The 27,137-nt window shown below is 37.5% G+C and overlaps 1 long non-coding RNA gene across 1 annotated transcript; it reads right to left on the bottom strand.

The window, feature by feature from the left end:
- Positions 1 to 19,128: 19,128 nt before the first annotated feature.
- On the bottom strand, positions 19,129 to 24,786 carry LOC118354416 (uncharacterized). Its single transcript, XR_004814842.2, has 2 exons — positions 24,344 to 24,786; positions 19,129 to 20,760 (listed from the first exon to the last, which is right to left on the bottom strand). It is a non-coding gene; the product is annotated as an uncharacterized LOC118354416 (long non-coding RNA).
- Positions 24,787 to 27,137: the final 2,351 nt, after the last annotated feature.

Raw genomic sequence — 27,137 nt, 5'->3', positions numbered from 1 at the left:
AAAGAAAACAAAATATGAAATTAAAGCCATAATCAGCTTAAGTGGAAACAATACTATCTCTTCATGATTGCCATTCCCATCATCAGCTGAATTAGCAAAATCCTGGACTGCATGACTCCAAGCTTCAAATGACTTAGGACTGATACTCAGTAATGCTGTGTAGTGGAAGAAAGACAGGTGGTTCACTGACCAGCACTGAACCTTCATGAAAGCTGCTTCAACTTTATGGGTCTTGGTTTCCTTATCTATAAAATTATAAAAATAATGTCTGTGCTATAGGGTTGGAAAGGGACCAAGTCAAATAAAATACAGGATGCTCATTTATTATCATATTGATATATCAGGTTAAGTTCTTTTTGTTTGCTTTTTTATTTTTTAGTTTTTTGAGAGAGAGACAGAGAGAATCTAAGCAGGCTCTATACTCAGCAAGGAGCCCTTCTTGTGGCTCAATCTCACAACCCTGAGATCATGACCTGAGCAGAAATCAAGAGTCAAACACTTAACCAACTGAACCACCCAGGCACCCCAGGTTAAATTCTTTTTAGAAACATCTTTATGGGACACGAAAGAAAACAAATATATGGAGAATGAAAAGCCAAGAAAAGGATATTTGTACAGCACACTGGTTGTGTCAATTTATTTTTTCCAATGCAGTGTTTTGTTTTGTTTTTTTATCCAGACTGTCATAATATCTCACAGGACCTGTTAGCTACAAATTACAGATCTTTCATATATGTCAAACTAAAGAACGAAAGTGACATGAAATCCCAATGCAAGTCTATAAGCCAAATGTGATTAGAAAAATTCTGACATTAAGCCTGATTTTTAAAATAAATCTCTGGAATTTAAGCAAATGCTTAGGAATTTACATATTAAGCCATATGGCATTTCATTTACTGGTCCTTTTTATACAACATCAACTGGATATGATTGACACATTGTAGGAACAAAAGAACAAACACCTCTTGCCACTTTCTATGTCTCTGTTACTTTTCAACTTTGTCTTTATCTCAGTTTTTATCTCTGTAACACACACACACACACACACAAACACACACACACACACACACATTTGGACTACTGGAGCCAGACCTTGGTTTAGAGAGACAGAAGGCTGAGGGGAGCGCCTCGTCTGGCTGGCTCTGATGATAGAGCGTGAGACTCTCGATCTTGGGGTTGTAGGTTCAGGCCCCACATTGGGCCTAGAGATTACTTCAAAAAAGAGAGACAGGGAAGGCCAGGAGGCCTGATCACACTAAGAGAGGTAAGTTGCAAAGTAATCCACCAACAGTTACAACCCTGGCTTTAAAGCCCACTAGTAAATAAATAAATAAATAAATAAATAAATAAATAAATAATTTTTAAAAGCCCACTAGTGTGTATGGGTGTGTATGGGTAGGTAAAATGCTCTCATTTTCCTACTTTACTCCTTAAGTGCTTCCCAAAGTGTTTATTTTAGTCTGCAAGGAATAGCAGGTAGGGAGGGAAGGTAATTTCCAATATAATTATGCTAGTTCCTTATTATATCTATAGGCTACCCTCCTGGTACCATATTGCTGAACACTGTCTCTGGTTTATTTCTCTGTTTGGCAATTTACATACCGCTTTCCTCCTCTTCTCAAAACGGACTGATTTTCTCTAAGCAACTATTTCACTTTTATTTTCTGCCACTGATCCTTAACAGATATTTTCAGAATCACATTTTTATTTTCTCCCATTTTTAATGATAAATCACCTAAAGTTCTACTACTTTAACTTTTTTTTCAACTTTCTGCTTTTTCCCTGATTAAAGGAATGAGTTCCTTAATAAAATTCATTTCCTCATTCTCATTCTTAAACACTATGTGTACTTGTGATACCTCTTCCCTTGCTGACTCCAAATTAGATTTTTTTAAATTAGGCACGCATCCTTTAGCTACATACCTTTGAGAACGGATGGGTGCCAAACTCTGCAGTGCATAAGAGAAAAATAATTTGAGAGAAAGTTGTTATATACATTTTCTTAGGATCCTAGAACTTGATATTGAGAAGGTATCAGTTTCAACTATTTTATAGAACACTCACCCAAATCTATAATATGTTAAACAGGGAAATTCAAGAGACATATTTACAAAGTATTTATATTTATAAGATAATGTAAATCATTCATAAAAGACGATTGATCCTGAATTATAGATGGTTCTACTGTTCTAAACAGTCACACCCTTCAAGTGATGTTTTTCCAATGAGATGAAATATAAAGAGAAGAAAATGCATTTCTCTTTTTCTCATTTTCTTTCTTTCTTTCTTTCTTTCTTTCTTTCTTTCTTTCTTTCTTTCTTTCTTTCTTCTTTCTTTCTTCTTTCTTTCTTCTCATTTAGAGAAAATAAGGAAGCAAAGGAATTTGTCAACAGATTGAATCTCTTCAGGAAATTTCTTTTTAAAGGTAATGAGATTGTTTCAGATGCTCCTGAGAGGAAAAAAATAAGAGAACCTTTGGCTCAGACCTATTTTCCAAAGCTACTACCTTTGGTTCTAGGAGAAGAGACTTTTCAACTCCACAACCTGCATGAGGCACCTATTCTGTACCAGGCCCTGAGCTGGGGCTTGTGATGAATAATACACAGTCATGTCTCTCGTGAGTTCCCAGTTTGGAAGGAGAAACAAACACATGGAATAATAATAATATATATAATAATATACCATGTACTGAGAAGCATAATAGAGGTACAGGCAAAGTGTTCAGGGCTCATAGAAAGTTCTTCCAGCTGAAGTCAGGGAAGGCTTCCTGGAGGGAGTGGTACATTACAGAGAAAAAAGAACAAAATCTGTACCAACAAGTCCTAGTTCTCCCTCCTAGTTTCCCCAGAATAATTCTGCAGAGAGCAGCCCAACAGCATATTTGTGTAGGATGAATCATGAGAGTGCTAGGCAATTGCCACCCCCAATAGCATTTCTAAGGAAAGCAATCAACTAGCAATTTTCCTTTATTACTTCACTCATCAACATAATTAAATATTCTCAACATACTTATTTCATAGTACTTTATGAAGAATGATAACACTATCTGCTGTACACTAATGATAATATAATTAGGCACCAGTTTCACATACTTTGATGTATTCTTTCAAAAAATTATCCTAAAATACAAGTTTAATATGAGGTTAAGATTGCACTAAATCCTTTCTCCTAAGACACTAATGCTTGTCTTTATTTCACATGGGGAAATATCTTGAAGGTTTGCTTAGATTATTCTTTTTCAAGGAAAATTTAAAGGTCTATATGAATATATTTAAAATATCCAGGGGAGATACCTGGGGGGTCAGTGGTTGAGCATTTGCCTTTGGCTCAGGTCATGATCCCGGGGTTCTGGGATCAAGTCCCACATCACACTCCTCGCAGGGAGCCTCCCTCTGCCTATGTCTCTGCCTCTCTCTGTGTTTCTCATGAATAAATAAATAAAATCTTCTTTAAAAGAAGCCCCAAGGGACTTTGTCAGTTTTCCCATTTTACTGTCTAATATATGATTACTGTCATGTGCTGTATTTATTATACTATATAAACACACATATTTATACACATATACATACATACCTATGAATAAAACTTTCATACATATTACACATTTTATTTATTTATTTATCTATTAAGACTTAGCCACCCAGGTGCCCCTATACATTTTATATATACACAAACATATGGTTATATATATGCTGCATACATATAATAAAAAGCGCTTTAAACTTGCCTCAAATCTCATTTCTATGTCTTACAAATATCAAAACTTATTTTTCCTCAATCTCTTTCATGAAGTCTTCATGTGCCAAGATAAAAATGTTCAATCTAGATATGGTTTCCTTAGAGTTACAGACTAAGAGGCACATCCTGACTGCACTACTCTACCGTGGATATATGATTTTTAAATTCACTTTTCCAAAAGTAAGGAGGAGTACATTTATTTCATTTACTTTCACCATCATTTATGCAGTTTCAGGCTGTGTTGGAACTTAGTTCAGATTGACAGAGCAAGCCTTATATATATACATTTTTTTTTTCAGAGCAAGCCTTATAATAAAACAAACTGGCCCCGGTTAATAATTATACATAGAGCTTGACCCTTTCTATTCTAATGTCTCTCGTGAGGGTTTCCTTTGAAAGTTACTACCTCCTGCTTTTTGAGGCAGATCAAAGCCAATTCTTGGTGTGCTCAATGTTTCAAGAGATGACTTAACGTGTTCAGTACTAATATTTCCCTTATAAATAACATTCTTGTTTTCAATGCATTTTTTTTCAAGATTTTATTTATTTCTTTGACAGAGAGGGCAAGAGGCACAACCAGTGGGAGCAGCAGAGAGGGAGAAGCAGACTCCCGTTGAGCAGGGAGCCTCATGCGGGGCTGGATCCCAGGAGCCTGGGGTCATGACCCAAGACAGAGGCAGACGCTTAACCCCTTAACCGACAGAGCCACTCAGGCAACCCTTCAATGCATTTTTATTACTAGCATCCTATTTATGTCCACAAAAGTTTACAGGATCAGGTGAAGGAATTTAAGATACAAACCTCTTAAAAGTCAGGAAATAAGCTTTATTAGCTATATTAAAGGCTTGTTATAATAACTCCCGAACCATGACCTGGTTACATTAGGAAGAAAGCAAAGCCAAGGATTTGCCTTGGGTGATGATCAGTCTTTTGTAGGACTGAGACCAAAGTCTGACTCCTCGTTCACCAAAACACACTGCCTCTGACCTCTTCAAATGTATACCGTATGCACAGAATTACAGCTTCGGTGCTATGCCAGAGCTCATGTGCTACTTTCTTCTAGTTTGCGAACACCACAAGACAGTTTACTCCACACTTCTCTTGAGCTGGCTTTGGGCTCAGGCAAGCTGGCCAGAGTTGTGCCGAAAACTTTCTGTTGGGATTTTTAAAATTTGTTTTGTACACGATTATCATTAAGGCCAATGCATAACTACCTATCCAAGCAAGGCATTTATCTGCGCAGTGGCTTAACAGAAATTAGGCTGTATCATTCTTTAAATACCTCATTACTCAGTGCTGCTGATGCTCCTTTGTCATTAACCATAAACCACCTGGGATTTTCCAGCTCTGCTGTATATCGCTGGTTGCCTCACAAGAATAGAGGCACATAAGCATAATTAAGGGCCTATTTATTAATGTCACGCAGGAGGATGGAGTGTACAGTTTACAGAACATTTTGTCTTAAGAGAGGAGGTAGGTTTTTCCAAAAGCTTAATTCATATGCTTCTGAACACTAGCGATCAAGCATGCATGCTGAGAGATATGGCAAATGTGATTCTGAGAGTGCATTCTCTGTTTTTGCCTATAAACACGCAATTGCTTTAAAAAAAAAAAAAAGAATGTAAAAAGGAAGATTATCAAACATGAAAGTTCTACCACCAATCCCAAATCAGAATGGAAGCTTTGGTTTCATTAAAAGGGATTTCCACATAACAGTTATTAATATTTTTGCATTCCTCTCCCCCTCACTATTCACTATTTGTCAACTCCTTCCCAATATCCCTTACTTTTTTATGTTTCTCATTGCCAAGACAAACAGCAGAATGAACCATTCTCAAGGTTTACTCCTGTAGAACACTGAGGTTCCAAGAGATGGACAGAGACATCTTTCCTTTTCTTTGATTGATTGATTGATTGATTGATTTATGATAGACATGGAGAGAGAGGGAGAGGCAGAGACACAGGTAGAGGGAGAAGCAGGCTCCATGCCGGGAGCCCGTCGTGGGGCCCGATCCCGGGTCCCCAGGATCGCGCCCTGGGCCAAAGGCAGGCGCTAAACCGCTGAGCCACCCAGGGATCCCCCATCTTTCCTTTTCTTAAAAGATTTCTTTGAGACAGAGGGAGGGAGTCTTAAGTAGACTCCACAATGAGTGTGGAGCCCGATGCAAAGCTCAGCCTCAGGACTCTGAGACCACAACCTGAACTGAAACCAAGAGTCAGGCGCTTAACCACTGGACTACCCAGCTGCCCCCAGAGGCATCTTTTAAACTCAAATCTAGGTAGTTTTAAGACTTTCAGGAGGTGAGGGGATCCCTGGGTAGCTCAGTGGTTTAGCACCTGCCTTTGGCTCAGGGCGTGATCCTGGAATCCCGGGATCGAGTCCTGTACTGGGCTCCCTGCATGGAGCCTGCTTCTCCCTCTGCCTGTGTCTCTGCCTCTCTCTCTCTCTCTGTGTCTCTCATGAAGAAGTAAATAAAATCTTTAAAAAAAAAAAAAAAAAGACTTTCAGGAGGTGGGACAATTTACAGATTGGTTTTCCTCAGTGGAATATGTTTGCTCCACATATTTTTCTTAAAAGCTTGACATATCTGTAGTTCATCAGCACTAGAATTTGTCATGAGATGGTATTTATTGTGTGAAATGATATTCGTAGTTGATTTAAACTTAATATACAATGGTTCATAATGCCCTACAAAAATAATTACGACTTTTAGGAGTTCTGGCATTGTCAGCCAGGTTGGGCTTCTAAATCTTCTTCCCACATCCAATTCCTCCCAGAATCATTTACCTAATGCACCTCTCTGATCTCATTCCATGAACGAAAACCTTTAATTGGCTTGCCGTTGTTTGTTGCACAAAATCCAAACATCTGAGCAGAGCGCTCAGGGGTCCTTTCAGCTATCTTACAGTGCATTGATTTTACAAAAATAAACTTTCCCTTCTTCACACCATAAGGTTTGATGTGTGTGTGTATGTGTGTGTGTGTGTGTGTGTATACACACAGAGTCATATCACACAATACACACTCAGGACATGCATTTTCACCCATAACACAATACATTCCTGGAATCCATAGGATTTATTTTTGCAAAAAAGCCATGTTTGATTACATATTATATTCTAAGCCAAGAAACTTATACCATATAAATTATATGCATACAGTAATAGGTGAGAAAATAAATCTGAAGATATATATTCTAGGACTCCTGGATATAATAAAATTATCCTTCAGGTCGAATAAGAAATATGATCATATATTATAATTGTAGATCACCTAAGAGACCGATGCCTATGTAGCAAATAGGAGCACTCTATTCCAGAATATTTTACCTAAAATTAATACTCAGGCTATAACAAACACTAAATTGCTTTCATTATACATTTATTTATAATTGTTTAATTCATAAGAGTAATATTTATATGCTAAGCATTTAGAAATATTTAGTTGAGTAATTTGGAGTGCTCTGGTCTCTCCAAGAAAGCTGTCCAAAGATTAGATTGGCGTCTTTTCTTACAGTAAATGTCCTTGTTGTACAGTAGTGTTCAAATTCATTTTAGTTCCATTAGAAATAGTTTCAGACAGATATGTCAGTATGTTTTCATAGGTGTTATGTTGTTTCCCCTGCTGAAAAGCATTTTTTTTCTATAAATAAGGGTTGTTCCAACATTTCCACATTTCACTTTGTTTTAGTTTACTCGGATTTGGAAGCTAATTGAAATAAACACCATCAAAATTTTTTTAAGAAATGGGTTCCATTTAACACTTTTTTATACTAGTCAGAGAGGAGTAATCTTTAGAGACTCACATTTTTCAATTTTTCTTTAGTAGAGTATAAAAAAATGATTTTAAATCACCTCATATCTCAAAAGGGATCTCAAAACAACATCATTTAAGTTTTACCTTCAGTAGAACAAGAGAGGCATAGGAATTTATGATTTCATTAAATAAGAGTTAGGGAAATATTAGACACTAGGGGAGGAAAGGTACACTCAAGCAGGTGTCTATCTTTTACCACAACTCAGCTTTAATATCAGAGCCATTAGTTCAACTATCTTTTCTCCATTGCACCTTTGGGAATACCAGTCAAAAGAAACCAAGGATGATATAGTAAATTGGTACGACTTTTGAAAACCCGTGGTATCTAGTAAAGCTGAGCTTATCCAAATAAGTTCTACTCCTAACTATACATCCGGTTCAAATACATATGTCTATTCATCAAAGACATGTCCTCACATGTTCATAACCAAGCTATTCAAAAAGGCCAGAAAAACAGAAATACCCAAATCCCATCAATAGTAAAATTGGTAAGTACTGCAAATTTACACATTTTTCAGAAATGAGAATGAATGATTAGCACCTGTATATAACACAATGATTCTCATTAACATAATGTTGAATGAAAGAAGCCAAGTCCAAAAGAGTACACAGCAAATAATGTCTTTAATATGACCAAAAAATCATCAAAAGTATGAAAACAGGCAAAAGTAGTCTCTGCTAGTTGAAGTCATTAATATAAGAGTACGTGGGTGGCTCAGTTGGCTAAGCATCTGACTCTTGGTTCAGCTCAGGTTATGATCTCAGGGTCTTGGAATCAAAACCCAAGTCGGGTTCTGCACTCAGTGTGGCATCTGCTTGAGATTCTCTCCCTCTCCCTCTGCCCCTCCCACTCGTGCTCTCTCTGTTTCTGTCTCCCTCACTAAAATAAATAAATAAGTCTTTTTTAAAAAGAGTAAACATTGTGGTTACTGCTGGTGGAGAGAGGAGATAGGAATTAGAACAGAGCGCAAGGGGGCTTATGTGGTGTTAACAGTGCTTTGTTTCTTGATCTAAGCACTGGTTACACAGTTGTGTTCAGTATCTAAAAATGTTATGATTCTTTCACTGATGCTATGTGTACCTAACTGATATGCATATATCTTACTTGGATATGGGTTTTTTAAAGGGACCCAGGAAGTCAAAAGCACCTTTCTGCTTCCATTTCCATAAAGGAAACATGACCCTTTAAAGATTTTAAGGTTTTCTAAGTATCCCAGTAAGTACCAAATGGAAATATTATTCAAAAGAAGCACAACACAGCCAAAATTCAATCCAATTGAGTTGGAGTTATTTGGGTCTTTTTTTCTTTTTACGTAAAAACCATCAGAAAACTAGAAAGTAAGTTAATATCTCAGTTCACACTCTGCACCAAGTAGTTTGAGGATCACCTTCAATGCAGTTCCTATGAAACAAAGTATTTACAATTTACCAGCCCAATTTTTAAAATCAGATCCCATTCCTATGAAGTAGCAAACTGATGGAGAATTAAACTTCCTGGGGAATCTCAAAAGGTCAAGAAAGTGACAGCTTGTCTTCCTCTGGAAATTTGCTGTGGCTTCATCACCATGAAAATATGTTTCTCCACCCTCACCATCACTTCCCCAAAATTGTTTTCCTTTAACAAGTCAAATATGTAGAAAAAACATTCTTACCAACTATTCTGCCATTGTGACATTGCTGTAAACTCTACTTCTCAAGACCAAGACATGAACATATTGTAATGATAACAGCTGGACATTTGGAAGAAGTTAACAAGTGACCAGGCTGATACTTTAAATCTGGACTTTCTTTGGATGCCAAATAGCATATTTCTGAGATCACATTATCTTCTTCAAGAGTCAAACATACAATCTCTTCACTCAGGAAATTCCACAGGGACAAGATATAGAACAAACGATAAATATTCAAAGAGGATATGTTGATGGGTCTGGTTCCTGCTCACTGAAAAATTAAATACTCAAAATAGTCAGACCTGGGCAAGAACTCTAGCTTCCTTCTTTATGGAAATAAATGCAATGTATCTCTTCTAATTGGCTCCTCTTCTTTAAATGCTCTTTTTCATTCACTTCTAGAGGATCCAATGACACAGGAAAGATGGCTGCAACAGGACATTATTTGTAGCCCTTTGGAATGTCTTTATTTCACCAAATGATATCTTTACCACTGAAAACAACATATGAGCCAAAATTATGAAAGTATGAGTATAAAAATAAATATATGCCTAAAGCATGTCACACTTCTGAGACTGTATTCCTCTCAACTTCACAAATGCTGAGAATGGTCAGATTTGGAAAGAATATTTAGATTACTGAACAATCAAATTAGGAGACTTGGCTAAGGGCATGCAACCAATTAAAGTTTAAGCTAAGACTAGAATCCAGGATTGCTAATTCCTAGTTCAATACTTTTGTGTGCTATCTCAAAATGCATAGATTCACAAGAAATTATGCTAATGAATGACAATGCAAATGAATGACAATATAGTTTTGTGGGTTATGCATTGCCACCCAAGCTAAGCCAAGAGTTGTAAGCCACAAAAGGAAAATAAAACTCTCTATGAATGGGACATTCTTCAAGGAGGTACATGAAAATGCCTAACTCCACCAACTCACACGGTTGTTGTGTCACATGAACAAGAAGGAAATAAAAGGAAAACAGGGGTACCTCACTGGCTCATTCAGTGGAGCGTGTAACTCTTGATCTCACAATGGATCTTTGGTAAAAAAAAAAAAAGAAGAAGAAGAAGGAAACCAGAGGACACATGCATGTGCATACACATACATGCTCTCCCTTACTTTGCTTTATTCCATCCTGATAATCCACTTATTTTTTAAAAGATTTTATTTATTTATTCATGAGAGACACAGAGAGAGAGAGGAGGCAGAGACACAGACAGAGGAGAAGCAGGCTCCATGCAGGGAGCCTGATGTGGAACTCTATCCGGGGACTCCAGGATCATGAGCCACCCAGGGATCCCCTGATAATCCACTTATATTTTAAGGATAAAGGTGAAGAAAGTTAAGCAACAGCCTTTCAATTTTATCAGAGAGAAATGGAGGGAATCAAGTCCACCAGAGATGGACTTTGTCAAGGACATAAGTCAATAAGAAAGAAATTCTCATTCATTCTATCATTCAGTCAACACATTTGTATTTCATGCCTGTCATGTCTAGATACGATGCTAATCAGTGGACACACAGAGGCTACATTCATCACTGCCCTCAGGCTGTGGCAGTTAATTGGGTATACAACTATTCCCAGGCAGTGTGTTAAGTGCCATCCATGGTAGACTATGGCAGCTGGGACAGGGTTTCCAGGGAGTGGAGATTGGGGGATGTAGGGAAGTAGCTGGGAGAAGAGGATAAGAGAGAGAGAGAGAGTTAATGTTAAGAAGATCTTCCTAAGGATGACTAGTAAAAACATGAGAAATTGTATTATTTTATTCTCTGAGGAACTTTGCTACATTCTTACCAGTTCAGTTGTTCTCAACATGTGACCCCAAGTCTAGAAGCATCAACATCACCTGAAGACTTGTTAGAAATATAAATTTGGGGGGCCTACCCCAGAATTGCTGAATTAGAAATTTAGGATTGGGGTCCAACAATCTGAGTTGTAACAAGCCCCCCAAGTAATTCTGATGTACACTCAAGTTTGAGAACCATTGTACTAGATCCATCAAGATGAAGCTGGGTATGGGAAACTCCACATGCTCAAACAGTTAAGAGCAGGTCTGGTCTGGTACCTTTTTTATATAAACGTACCACTCTGAAATATCATCTTTTGTCAGCCATGTTCTAATTTACATTTCAGAAAACACAGTTCTCTGTGTTTAGAGGCTTATGTTTCTGAAGTAAATGCTTTGCATTTTACCTGAAGTCAGGTGTCTTGGATGGGGATCAAAGTAGTTCAAACTCCAGAAAGCAGAGGAGAGTCTTATGGAACAAACCACAGAATATACTGATGAGACTCACAGGGACTGCACCATTGAATCTCTCAGGCCACGTGGTCTCCGATGTTCAGCATCCATTTCTTTATCTACAGCCCTTCTATAGAAAAAGTTTTCTACTTCAGCTTTTGTCATGACATATAGTTTGCTAAATGTCCACCCTCTTCCCTAACTCTATGACCACAGAGCTCCAGGATCTAGTACAGCTAGCTACATTCTCTAAGTTTCTAGATTTCATGACTCTTGGCTCAAATTCTTAAGAAAAATATTTGTCCCAATTTGGCTCAGTAGTTCACCTAGCTATGGTCTCAGGTATCAACAGGTGGACAGGGCAGAAGACAAAGCTGAGTATTGACGTTGGAAGAGCTTATAGCCTTGGCAAAGTGAGTGCTCAGAACATTTAATACAGTAAAAATGATCCACTCAGCCCCTGAGAGTTCCATGTAACTTCACTGAGTCTCTGAAGCAAAAGTACATCCTTAATTTCTGTGATTCCCCAACAAATGGTTAGAAATCCACATAAGAACACAACAGCTTTTGAAAAGATAATTTTATTACCAATCAAAAACGTTAATTATATATACACCCTTCACCACAGCAATCTGTATTCTAGGTTTTTATCCTAAGGAAAACATTGGAATGTGTCCAATAAGAAATAACCAAACAAGAATCTTGTCACAGAATTGTCTTTCAAAGCAAAATGTAAAAGAGGAAACTACCTAAATGTCTAGGAAACAAAGATTTTTATTAATGGAAGTCATGTGCACTATTTTTGTTTCTACAAAAGGGAAAAAATCCACCTAGATCTCTTTTGGGTGAACATTTTCTCTTCGATGAAAAAAAATCTGTATAAGCCCTAACATTGTTTTAATGCTGGCATAAGAAAATTGCAAGCAGGTTGCCTCCCACGTTCTGTTTTTCTTGTCTGGGTTACAGTCACCATGATGACCCAGCCACAGCTGCAGGAGGATCTCTCCAGCTGCAGATGTCATCTGCTCCTACCAGCTCCTAATTGAATTGAGTTGCTTTCCCTGTCTCCTCCGCTTCAGCAAAGGTCTCCCCATCTTAAACTCCAAGTCTCCTTCCTTGACTCTGTCCTCTAGTCCAACAGCAGAAAACCCCACGTCTTGGGCTCCAAAGCTCAACTGAACACATTTGTTGTCACTCTAGTTAATAATTTAATATAATTTTTCATAATACTGGCTAAACAGTTCTTACCTTTGATTTGATTTATAATACTTGAGGTTCCATGCCCTCTGATTATCTTAATGGATAAAAGTAATATAAGCTGGATTGCTAGACACATAGAATAAGATATATCTTTTCTTTAAATATTATGTCCAAAGACTACAGACTTTTACAGTCTTAAAGTATAAGTAACTAAAATTAATAATTTCCTCTAACCCAAAATCTTCTCCTCTATCAGAGTGTTTGTTAAGAAGACATGGCATTGGGTTTGCATGATAATTCTTAGTCAATCACTAAGAATATAACTTTGAAATTGTGTGACCATAAAGTCAGGACTTTAGCTAGAATTATGAGGAACAACCCCAGAGGAGTTAACATCAATAAAGGTCAAAACAATCTCCACTGTACTCAATGACTGCAATTTCTTAAGAGCCCAGAAGTCACCACATATGCCATTAGTCAATGCCTATAACATGGTCATCTGAATGCAGTATGACTGGCTTGGCTGAGGATCTCAGGAACATGATAAAAGTGAAACTCACTCCTAAAAAGAGTATAAAGAGCATAAAGAATATTATGTAGCTCATTGGTTTGGCAAATGGAAGGATTCTATTTTTTGTGCCCTCTTAGCCCACCATATGTTCACCACAAGATATTCACTGTCCCTAAGTTTCTTCATCTGTAAAAGGAAGAAAATTCAGAAGCGCCAATTAGTAAAAGTTTGGAGCTGCTCTGGTTGAAGGTGTCAGGATAGAACCAGAATTGAATTACTTGATCTCCCCTTTGGTTCTCTCCATTTCTTCCTTGTATCCAAACATGGCTGTAGATAAACCTTGGCAGAACCCAAAGGCTCTGGGGAATCCGGAGTGACAACCAATAGGCTATGTGATTTCTAAGACCCTTTCCTACCGTAACATTCTTTACTTCTACATTGCCACCCAGTATGTAGCAGGTAGTCCATAAATGCTGAGTGAATTGAACTTGAAACTCAATCTGTTTGCCTAATGATCTAGAGAAACTTTTATAAAAGCAGATACTTCTAGGTACTGGCTTACTAACTTATAACATATAGAACCAAATTATAAGCCAATTTTTAAAATTAAGACACTTTTTAATATATTGTATGACTTTAGGTTCCTATCGTTAATATCCATTTAGAGCTCCTTTAAATTACATAAATCACAGAATATGTCTTGCTTTCCTCATCTTAAGTCAAGTAGAACAGGTCACAGAGTGTAAAGTGGCCTGTTTTGTTTTGTTTTGTTTTGTTTTTTTGAATCACCCTAGGTTCTAATCCTAGCTCTAACATTTACTCTCAGTGGGACCTGGAGCAAACCTTTAGCCTTTATACTCTCCTCATCGTCTTTGTTTCTGTTTGTTTGATTGATTGACTTATTATTTATTTTTTAAAGACTTTATTTATTTATTCATGAGAGACACAGAGAGAGAGAGAGAGACAGAGAGACAGAGAGAGAGACAGAGACACAGGCAGAGGGAGAAGCAGGGTCCATGCAGGGAGCCTGACATGGGACTGGATCCCGGGTCTCCAGGATCACACTCTGGGTCAAAGGCGGTACTAAACCACTGAGCCACCCGGGCTGCCCCTGTTTTGTTTTTTGTTTTTTGTTTTTTTTTAATTCAATTTGCCAACATATAGTAGAACATTCAGTGCTCATCACATGCCCTCCTTAATGCTAGTCACCTAGTTTCCCCATCCCCCACCAACCTCCCCTTCTGCAACCCTTTGTTTCTTTCCCAGAGTTAGTCTCTCATGGTTTGTCTTCCTCTCTAATTTTTCCCCACTCAGTTTTCCCCCTTTCCCTTATGGTCTCTTTCACTATTTCTTATATTTCACATAAGAGTGAAACCATATGATGATTGTCTCTCTCTGACTGACTATTTCATACCCTCCAGTTCCATCCATAAATTATATCTAATTATAAGAGAACAATTTAAATAAATTAAGATATATCCAAAGTAAATACTCTGAAACATTAAAAATGATGATGCAGATTATGGAACAATATTCAGGATATTTGATTCTGTTTTAAAAAAAACCAGGCTATGTCAGGGTCTCATCTGTAAGACAGGAATAGGGAAATAGGGACAAGATTGTTTGGACAGCAACTGGCAACTAATAAGTGCTCCATATATGACAATTGTAATTATTATTATATTTTTAAAAATTGATCGAATTAAGGAACAGATTACACAGCATATTAGAAGACCAGAAGGTATGGAGTATATGAGAAAGCTAGAAAATCCATAAAATGATTTTTTTCAAGTTTTTACGATTTTTAAGTAATCTCTACAGTCAACGTGGGTTGAACTCATAACCCTGACATCGAGTTGCATGCTCTACCAACTGAGCCAGCCAGGAGCCCCCAAAAATGATTAAATAACATACCAGGTAGTAAATAACAAAAAGAATAATAAATAAAGGGACACCTGGGTGGCTTAGCTGTTGAGCATCTGCCTTTGGCTCAGGTTGTGATCCCAGAATTCTGGGATCGAGTCTTGCATGGGGCTTCTGCAGGGAGCCTGCTTCTCCCTCTGCCTATGTCTCTGTGTCTCTCTCTGTGTCTCTTATAAATAAATAAATCTTTAAAAAAAAAAAAGAATAATAAAGTTACACATACGAGGCACACTGAATAATTTTACCACTTTACAACCTCTCGATAATTAATAGTAATTATCATTACATTTCATAATAGAATTACCTAAACTTTTCTATGACCACGGATGAGATAGTTCCCGAAAAGTTAAAAGGCATAAAGTAATAATAAAAATTATAATTTATCTCCTTGACATTTAACAAAAAGAAGAAACATTCCTTGATGCCAGCAATCTGAAGGAATTACTAGGAGTTCTCTATGGAAAGTGATTTATCTACTAATTGCAGCAGAATTTTCCATCTTACCAATTTTGGCACCTCATCAGAGGAAAGGCAAGAATATGTGATTGTGGATAGAATGAAAAATAGAAACAACTTCACCCCAAGTATTGCCAGGCAGTTTTTTTTTCATGTTGACATTAGGATGGTAAACAAAGGTACACAAATGGAAACTTGTACAGTTTCTCTCTTTACCCAGTAAGTATGAAAATGACTTTTTAATATTTTTTCAACAGGAGAAATTACCAGAAAAGAGGAGAGGAAAGTACAGAAGAAACAAATGTATCATTATGTCATGAGAGAAGCTAAGGAACATAATAATATTGTGTGACATTTCCTCGGATTCCTTACCTCCTCCCAAGCAGCCTTCCATTACACACATTGAGCTACATTCAGTCCTGAGTCATTTCAAAACTCTAGGGTAGGAGGTAGATATTAATGTTAAATAGAAACACCCAGGATTTCTACATGAATTTTCCTCCCAAGAACACCAAGTAATCTAGAATTTCACAACCCTCCTTGGAAGAGGATGCAGATGGGCATCACTGCTCCTAGGCACTGGTTAGAAAAGTTTCACAGCAAAGCTGAGTGACTTGTCCCATAAGATAGGCTATACTGCACTGGAACCCCTCTTTCTTGCCATCTCTTAATAAGGGAAAACTGGGGGACAATGAACAATACCACTAGAAAAATGGATGATTTTAATCGCTTATTGGTATGTCATAAAATTGTTCATGGGCACTCTTTTAACAGAGATAATAAAACACAGTACATCCCAATTTCAATGTTGTAAATATAATTTATGAACATAGGTGTTTATTACAAAAGTTGACTCACACTATTTATACCATTTTTGGCCTACTCTTTTGGGGTAACAGCCTATTTGTAAATGCCCTTCATATGTCTACATCAACATTTACAATGGCTGCAAAGTATTCCACTTATAAATCTATCTTAACTTATTTCTGGAAATCTTTTCCCCAAAGCCAGGCATGAATATGTTTCTTTGAAAACCACAGAAAAAAATCACAAAGACAAATATAGATTGGTTCCTTCACCAAATTACTGCTGCCCCAATAGAAATCTCTGTGAAAGATAGCATCACCACACTCGAGCACCAAAAATGTAGGGAGGGATAGCAAATAAGCTAGCAATTCCCATAGTATGTAGTCAGCCTCTCCTATAAACTGAGACATTTTCCTAGAGATTACTTTGGTTAAATATATGCAAGTCCTAAAACTATACATACCCTTTGCCTCAACAACTCCCCTGCTAGAAATATAACCTTAGTTTGTAATGGAGTAAGTGACAAAGATGTCTATTCAAGGCAGGAAGTTAAATGCAGTGAGCAAGAGGGAGTAATCTACATACCCATGTAAAGAACAATTTAAATAAATTAAGATATATCCAAAGTAAATGCTCTGAAACATTAAAAATGATGATGCAGATTATGGAACAATATTCAGGATATTTGATTCTGTTTTAAAAAAAAAACAGGCTATGTCAGTATGTGTGTATGTGTATAGCCTATAAAGTTAAAACCCAAAATATGAGTGGTGGTTCTATCTGGGTTATGAGGTTATGGGAGACTCCTTCATGTTCACCAGATTTTCTAATTTATATATAAAAAACACAGATACTTAGCCAAAGTAGAAATCAACATGAACATTTTTAAAAGAATGTGGTACTTGCTATTATGAAGGTAAATAAAGGGTGCTGTCAGAGTCCTAATAGTCTGAAACTGAGAGTGAGACTGGGTATGGCCACCCATAATAGTGCTACTAACACTAAATCTTCAAGGACTTGCGGCAGTTAGTCAAGTTAAAAGAAAGAGAAGGAGATACTAAAATGTGGCTCAGTCAGTTAAGTGTCTGGCTCTTGATCTCAGCTCAGGTCTTGAGCTCATGGTTATGAGTTTGACCCCTGCACTGGGCTCCATGCTGGGTGTGGAGCCTACTTAAAAAACAAATACATAAAAGAAAGTAAAACAAGATAAAATGCAGGAAAGCCTTGAAGGAATGTGATAGCATGACCCAATGGAAGCAGTGTAAGTAGCTCATGGTGGGCAGAGAAGGCACCTAAAATAAGAACTAAAGGTGCCTGCTAGATTTTGAAATAGGGGGATTCAATTGTGACCTAAGCTTGCACAGTTTCAGGAAAAAGGTGAAGGTGGAAGCCAGACAGCTGGTCACAAGCTATGGAATGAATGGGAAGTAAGAAACTGTTGATGAAGGGGAACGCTGACTCCAAAGTGCAGATGTGACAGTGAAAAGAGAGGAGCAAAGGGATCTGATATCAGGTTACAGAGAAGGTTATTTTCTAAGACGGGAGAGCCAAAGATGTTCATACAGGAGAAAAAGTCAACATGAGAGGTTGATTTAAAAGAAGAGAAGAAGGAGGAGAAAGAGAAGAAAGAAGAGGAAGGAGGTGGGGGGGAGGAGGAAAAAGGAGGAAGAAGAAGAAAGAAGAAGAAGAAGAAGAAGAAGAAGAAGAAGAAGAAGAAGAAGAAGAAGGAGGAGGAGAGGAGGAGGAGGAGGAGGAGGAGGAGGAGGAGGAGGAGGAGGAGGAAGAGGAGGAAGAGGAAGAGGAGGAAGAGGAAGAGAAGGGAAGGAATGAGAGGATGTGGACGACAGTTGGATACTGCTAGGTGTGGGGAGAGGGGAACGGGGGCAAGGAGAATCTAGCACTGGAGTGAAAGGCTGAGGACACTGCAGTCAGGCCAGGTGACATCACAGGAAATCATCCCCAAGTCTCAAGCTACAAAGTCAATCCCTGGAAGGAATCATGACTTCACTCACTTAGATTATAGGACCAGTGAGTAGCTGGGGCCAAGAGAAGCCAGAAAATATTTAGCATAATCAGAAAATGCGATATAAACAAGACAACAATTATCTCACCTCTGCATGACAAGAAATTTGTGTGAAACTTCTATGACCTCGCCTAAGGAAAGACAAAACAGCATTAGAAAAAGTACAGAAGCCAGAAACCAAAGTGTTGAAGCAGATGACAGGTGCATTCTCGGAGAACAAACAAGATTGGAACTTTTCACCAAGAAACAACAAAGCTTATTAAGGGACATAGTTTCTCTTAGTGACTTCTGGTCTTTCTGAGAATGAAAACCAAATTATTTAATATCAAAATGGTCTGAGAATACATGTGATAGTATTTAAAAACTTAATAATTATTGATTGGAAAAATACATTATGACCAAAAGTGTCCACTAATTGAATCTTTTTTAAATTCACTTGCACTATATTCATCTCAGCACTATCTACATATTTTTGGCATGTGTTTATTTATGTGTGCCATTTTATATTTCTCTTACCAGAGACAATGTTTGGGCACTCATGAAATTGCAACTCCTTTGTGATAATTCTGAATGATCAACCACCATCCTTCACAGGCTCAGGATCCTCAGATCACATGTGAGAACCACTGTCCTAGTTTATAAAACCCTGAGTTAGATGAATACGCATCTCATCATCTAATATCCAAAAACCAGAATTGAAGCACAAAACTTGAAAGACATATGTTAAGAACACAGTAGTCTTTTGGAAGATTTATAAACATTATCTCAAAGAATATAAAATGAAATACAGAGGGCCTGGGTGGCTCAGTCAGTTAAGTCCAACTCTTGGTTTCAGCTCAGGTCATGATCTCAGGGTCCACGCTCAGCCGGGCACCTGATGGAGATTCTCTCTTCCTCTTCCTTTGCCCCTCCCCCATTCTCTTTCTCTGAAATAAATAAATAAATAAATAAATCTTTAAAAAATATATAAAATAAAGCACAAATTGTTTCCAAAATTATATGTCACTAGATGATATTTCTGTATTAAGTTTTAACAAAAAGTTGTATTTCAGAGGCTTTTTGATGACACCAGAGAGTATAACAATGAAAGAGCTACGTCTTGGCAGTTCTTCGTGCTGCTAAGCCAAATAAACTGTAAGTCTTGTCAATGTTCTCACATTTGTATTCTAATCAAGCACAATTCAGAGGCACACATACACTCAAAATATTCTTGGGTAAAGTATCAATCAACCAATCAATGAGGAAAGGTTGCAGACTTTTCCAGTTCCAGGACTTGGTAATTTCACCACACTACAAATAATTTAAAGTATATAAATCACTTAATGCAGGGTTCGAAGATTCAATCTCCTCTGGATTTCCAGAAAAGACAGAAACTCTACAGATTAAAGAAAATGTAACAGAATGGCTTAGTTTCACTTTTCCACTGACTTGGAATTTGCATATATACAATCCCACTCAATGTATTTTCTAGGGAAACGGTCAGTTGCCTGTTTTGCTGTTCCTTTAAGCAGATCTAAACCTGCCTATTTAATCCCTCTGTGCAAGCTGCCTTTGAATCCAGCACCTCTTGACCACAAACTCCATAACTTAATCTACAAGCTTCTAAATTAGCCTTTCCAGAAGGAAGACTAGAATGGACAAGATAATTATAATCTTCATGAATAGTGTGTTCTAGCAAGATATGCTTTTGTCATTAAATAAGAATATGGGGCCATTTCAGTCAATTAATCAATAGGTAAATAAAATTCTAAAATTTCAGTAAACTGAGATGAGAAAATAAACTCACATACTCTTCTTTTTTAAATTAAAAAACCAAATACTACATAGTTTTTCATTTTGTTTTGTTCAAAGAGGACCATGCAGAGCCCAGTTTCTAGCTGTTGCTCCATTAATGGCTATGTGGCCTTGGTTAGATTAATTAGCCCCTCTGGCCCTTAAGATCCTCTTTGACAATATGTGGAGGTTGAGTCAGGTGATCTTTGATATCTCTATGAACTCAAAAACTTCAATGACTCTCTGATTATCAAGAAATTTCATCTATCTTCCAGAGGTGCCAGAGTGGTACAGTGGGTTAGGTGTCCGATTCTTGGTTTTGGTTAGGATCATGATCTCAGAATCGTAGAGGTCAAGCCCCATGTTTGCCAAGCTAGGAGTCTGCTTGAGATTCTCTCTGTCCCTCTGCCCCTTCCACCTGTGCACACTTTCTCTCTCTCTCTGGAATAAATAAATAAATATTTGTTTTTTAAAAAAGGAAATTTTATCTCTCTTCCATATTCTTTATGTTAAGTAAATGGTGAAATTTCTAATTGTGGTTCACCAAAGACATCAGCCAAATCATCTTCTCATTCATTGACTCATCTTTCCACATTCTGAAATATAAAGACAAAATTCAAATTACTATTGGTTGGTCATTTCAGATCCATATTTAGAAAAACGTGAATCCACACACTGATTTAACACATAAGTAAGCAATAAGTAGATGTCAGAATTAGCAAACATTGGGAACACAAAGAAGAAACTTAGGGCCTTCCCTCAAACCTATTAGAATTAGAACAGAGACAGGCTGATAATTCAATATTTATAATTCACTGTGATAATCTCTAGGATAGAACAAAATATACACAGTTGAGTTATGCATGACATTTTGATTGCTTGATTATGTCTTTTCTTCCACTAGAGTCTAAGCTCCATGACGGCAGGAATCCAGATTTTTCTGGTCACTGTCTTCCCAGGGGCAGACGTATAACTAGTTCTCAAAAAATATTTGTTGAGTGAACAAAAGAATGAATGAACAGCCAATTCACAAGAACATAAAAGAAGTGAACTTAAGTCTGCTAGAAAACAGACACAGTTAAGGGCAAGGTTAGAGGTTACCTTCTGAAAGCCCACATTGTTCCCTGTCAGTTGTTTTTGCATTATATTGGAGACACAAAGAATAAAACTTATATATTTGCATTCCCCTTATTCATTCCAAAACACATTTTAAACATCACAGAACTAAGGTATTTATTAAAATAGAGAATTTTTAGGGACGCCTGGGTGGCTTAGTGGTTGAGCACCTGCCTTCGGCCCAGGGAGTGACCCTGGAGTCCCGGAATGGAGTCCCACATCGGGCTCCTTGAATGGAGCCTGCTTCTCTCTCTGCCTGTGTCTCTGCCTCTCTCTTTCTGTGTCTCTCATGAATAAATAATAAATAAATAAAATCTTTAAAAAACAAAAATTAAAAAAAAATAAAATAGAGAATTTTCAATGTGGAATTCGATAGAACCTATAAATTTATGTAAATGAAAAATGAACAGGCCAGATGGTAACCACTGCCACTTCTGGCTTGGGTTCACTTATATCAAACTCCTCACCACCACCACCAAATACAGACAGTATCACATTAAAAATCACTTTTTTATGATGAATTTAATTATTTACTATTTTAAATGATTTATTACTATCATTTTTTATATTTGCTAGTAGCTAAGGGTATGAATCTGGAACCAGACCCATTCTCTCCAGATGTACAACATGCAACAAATTACTTCACTTCTTTTGCTTTAATTTCCTGAGAAATAAAGTCAATAATATCACCTAATAAGCTGTTATAAAAATTAAATAAATTAATAAGCATAAACCTGTTAGAAAAGTGTCTGTCCTATGATAGGTTCTAAGTGTCTGCTAACTACACAAGATAAACAAAATCAACATACCATCAGCCCATTCAATTCAGCTAGAGCAATGAAAGACAAAGCATGATGAATACATTTTTGGGGGGGAATTATGTCGATGAATTTTTCAAAGAAGGAAGCTGGGGATTCAGAATGTCCCAAAATAAAATAAATTGGTTTAATAGAGAACTTGAAGAGAAGAGAAAAAAAATTCTAGAACATGCAGAAATGAACAAGTCACTTAATTGCTTCCATTTTATCATGAGAAAAATTTTCTTCACAGGAAAGTGAAACCTCCAAGTGAGAAAAGATATTAACAGTAATATCATTTTTGAAGTAGTGGAATTTTATAGGGATCAGGCTTGATAAACTTTAGCGAAAAGACTAAAAATCCATCAAGTGCATTCATAAGCTTGAAAATAATACCTAGAGAGCATACATTAGAGTGGCAGTCCCTAAACCTGACCATGTGGCACAATAACCTGGGGAGCTTTGAAAAAAATGGATACCCTGAAGAAGACACTTCAAGAGCTCTGGAGTAAAGTCTGATATCTTTATTTTTTAGAAATTCTCCCAGTGATTTCTGAGTACAGTCAGAGTGAATGCACTGAACACTTGCTACAGAGAGGTCTCTGGCAATGTGTGGCTGGGTTGTCTCCTTGGCCCTACCTCCTGCAACCTTATTAGCCATTAACATATAAAAGCCATCCTCTACAGATAGGACAAAGTTGTGAGACTGGACCACATGCTGCTGACCAACCCAAGTGTCCAAAAAAGTAGGAAAAAATAAACTGTAAATCTAATGATAAACGAAACTGCATTCGGGTTCATATGTCAAATGCAAAATTGTAATAGGTGCAATAAAAATGGTTTCATGGCTCCCCAGTTGAAAATATTTCCTACACTGGTTCTACCCCCAGACACAGCCTACTGGGTGACGCAGATGTCTGCAAGCAGGCACAGTCCCACTCTCAACTCTGTGCCTCAGGCTATGTCTACTGCATCGTGTTCCAAACTGGAGTCATGTTTGTTTCTTTAGATTTTATTTATTTATTCACGAGAGACACAGAGAAAGAGGCAGAGACATATACAAGCAGAGGGAGAAGTAGGCTCCCCATGGGGAGCCCGATCAGAACTCGAACTCAGGACTCCAGGATCAAGCCCTGAGCTGAAGGCAGACGCTTAACCACTGAGCCACCCAGGTGCCTCTGGAGTTATGTTTTAAGAGGGATGTTGGGACACCTGGGTAGCTCAGCGGTTAAGCATCTGCCTCCGGTTCGGCTCAGGGCATGATCCTGGGGTCCTGGGACCCAGTCAGGCATCGGATCCCGCATCAGGTCCCCTGTAGGGAGCCTGCTTCTCCCTCTGCCTGTGTCTGTGTCTCTGCCTGTGTGTGTCTCTCATGAATAAATAAATAAAATCTTTAAAAAAAAAAAAGGTGGATGTTGACAAAGCTGATATTCGGCAAGTGTGTACCAGGATGGCCAGATGTGACCGCTAAAATACTAAATTCCTTAGTACCAGTTGGTAAAGAGCTGCTGCTCAAGCCTCATGTCATTTCAGCCCTCTCAGGACCCTGGCCCTTCCCCAATGACACAAGCGTTAATGACAGGCACATCCAAGGTCTCTACTCTGATTGGTTCCTACTTGTTGCCAGACTCATTGTTAATATTTTCAAAATGGAAATTCCTAGAAAAACAACTAACCAGGAGTGGGAATTGCCTGGAAATTATATCATAGGAAGAACTATCGAAAGTTCAGGAATCTTTAGCCTTAAAAAGAGAAGACATGAGATGGGGTAGGGACAGGGAGAATGTGATGTGCTGCCTTCAAATACGTGAATGGCCTCATGTGGGAAACATCAGATTTAGTCTATGTAGCTCCATTGGGAGGAATTACACACAATAATTGGAAGTGACAATGACGCTGATGTCAGTTCCATATAAGGAAGAACGTTTGAATTCTGGCACCACCCAACAATGGAGCTGGTTTTAAGAGAATAGTGAGCTTCCCGGAGCAGCACAGGAAGGAAGCAGTGGCTCTGAGATGAGCATTACAGCTGCAGGTGCTTCTGCTCTGGATGGTGAACTAACCAGATCACTGGTTCCCAAACCTGAATGTTCATCTGAATCCTCAATAGACCTTTTTTTTTTTTTTTTTTTTTTTTACTGCTCACCACAAAACTGAGAAGGTACAGAAGATATCTGTATACTCCCCACCCTTACATACACACAGCCTCTGCTACCATCAACAATTTGAAGCACATTGGTACATTTGTTACAATCATTGAACTTACATTAATTAATACATCATTGTTGGGAAGCCTGGGTGGCTCAGTTGTTGAGCATTTGCCTTTGGCTCAGGTCATGATCCCGGGTCCTGGGATTGGGTTCTCATCGGGCTCCCCGCAGGGAGCCTGCTTCTCCTTCTGAGTATGTCTCTGCCTCTCTCTGTATGTCTCTCATAAATAAATAAATAAATAAATAAATAAATAAATAAATAAATAAATAAAATCTTTAAAAAAATACATCACTGTCACCAGAAGTCCATAGTTTAATACAATAGTTTACTCTCGGTATTGTACTTTCTATAGGTTTTGAAAAATGTATAATGACATGTATCCATCATCATTAGTGGAACTTTTTAAATGTTAGACCTCTTCCCCACCCCAAACCCAATAAATTAGTATCTTCTGGCATTGGAGTTTGGGAAATTGCATGTTTTAAAGTTCTTCAAGTGATGTTGACACAGATGGTTTTGGAAATCTGCATTCAATGATCTATAAGGTTCTTCCCAACCTTCAGATTCTATAATTCTCTTCTATAAAAATCACAGTAACTTTTTTTTAAAAGAGGTACCTGATTCTTGAAAACTGACCGGGGCTTAGAAGCAAATATATATATGTATATATATATATATATATACATATATATATGTATATATATATATATGCTCTATAGATTTGCTTTATATATATATATATAGAGAGAGAGAGAGAGAGCATATATATATATATACACACGCACACATATAAAGAGACAGAAAGAGAGAAGATGTCAAGCACTATGTTAGAACCCTTTAATTTATACAAGAACCCCACAATGTAATTGTTAATATATATTCCCATTGAATAGGCAATAAAACCGAGAGGCCCAGACAGATTAAGTAATTTGCCCAAGGTCACAGAGCCATAAAAAGCAAAGCTGAGATTTGAATAGAGAGTTATTTGATTCACACTCTTTCCCTTATACTAATAGACTTTCAACAAACATTCAATTACTTGAAACTGGCAAATGAAAACACAGTTTCAGATTACTAATAATGGGGGTGAATCTTTTGTGTATGTTGGGGTTTTTTAATAATATATTCAGCACTTGGGAGGGATATTTTATTATAGGATGACAGAGAACCAGATAATATTCCAGGAACCTCTAAGATTTTATGCACCACTTGAAGTTTTTTATATCAAGCCAGGAAATAACACAGCCAATAATACATTTGTTCCATAAATGTGAACTGTTGGACTAAGGATTCTGACATCTAAGAAAAACATGTGATAAATCATCCAAAATGAGAGAAAAGGACTCAGCCACATCTTTGCTCTTCATAATCGATTCCAAACCAGAGAGAGGGCCAATTCCACATTTTCACCATGGAACTCTGACTCCTTCCCTGAACCAAAGAAAAGAACAGTTTCCTAGAGCTGTACTTTGACCCCTCTGATGGGATGTAGAAACACTGTATAATGGTTATTATAAACATACTCCTTTGAGTCAAACCTGGATTCAAGTCTGGTTCTACTATTAACCAAATACATAATCTTAGAAAAGTTACCTAATGTATCTAGGTTAGTGTCTTATGTGTAAAATGGGGCTGATGGTATTCCCATATCTGACTCCCAGGGATACCATAAGGATTGGATAAGATGCTGTAATGTGAAGTACTTAACATCCGATACTTAATACTCAATAAGTATTCATACTATTACTTATTAATAGGAAAGTTAATTCCGATATCATCTCTGTATCTTCCATTGTCTAGCTAGAGTAGAAACCAATATTGGTGCATCCATGGTCCCAACTAAGGGGGAAGTAGTATGAGGGAGTGGCTATGAGTGGAGGAGGGGAGGGTGCTAACCTATCCTTGGGTCTATGAGCATTTGTTCTCAACCCTTAGTTATAAGAATCTTAAAATGCCTCCAGGTCCTGGAACATAAAGGTCATTAGGAGGAATGGAAGTAAGATTAAGTATTGAAAATGGTAAGTTAAAAACTGAGACAGAAGTGGGGCTATGTTAAAACAAAGATAATTCCTTAACCACCACTAATGGATTAGAACAGGCTAGATGAGGTTGATCAAAAAATCAACAACAAACATTAACACACATATTTGATGGACCCTGAAGCTGAGCCCCAAAGGCCCTCATTGAGGACTATTGCTCTTTTTTCCCCTAAAACTGTTACCTTTTTTCTATCAAAACTCCCCTTCTACAAATTAAATCACCATCAACATCCATTATGAAAATAGCACAAGAAAAGGCCTCAGGTTTAAAGGAAATAAAACAGTGGCTAAAGACCCACTATAATTGCCAAAGACTGAGCCTGCCAGGTGAATAAGCAAACATGTTCTGAGAAAGCCTCTGTGTTGAAAGTAAGGAAGTTCCATATAACAGCACTAATTAATGGCTAACAAATATGGAACCCCTTCCTTTGGTATTATATGGTATAAATGGACAATCAGCTAACTTAACACAGAAAGGATCCATTTCTGACTTATGGGGCCATACTCAGCATAAGGCGATTTGTACAGTTAGTTTGACGGGGTAGAAGAAAATAACTCATTTAAATTCCTCTCACTTTTTAAAAAGGCTTCTTTTTTTAGACCATTAAAATTTAAGGCAAACTAAAACTATATTGTTTAAGGACTCATAATTAGGTAAACTACAGTGAGAAGCAAGAAGGCATGAACTCCTTGCTATTCTTGTCAGGTTACTTAACCTGCGGGAGAAAGATGAGGGTTAGATGAGGGAAACCATTCAGGAAGGTTCCAGCAACATTTTTTGGCTTTCATGATTTATACTGGTACTCTTTA

Source organism: Canis lupus, chromosome 4 (assembly GCF_003254725.2).
Source record: "Canis lupus dingo isolate Sandy chromosome 4, ASM325472v2, whole genome shotgun sequence".
In the NCBI taxonomy this organism is placed as follows: domain Eukaryota; kingdom Metazoa; phylum Chordata; class Mammalia; order Carnivora; family Canidae; genus Canis; species Canis lupus.
The sequence above is the reverse complement of the archived record's forward strand: the minus strand, read 5'-3'. Positions and strand labels throughout refer to the sequence as shown.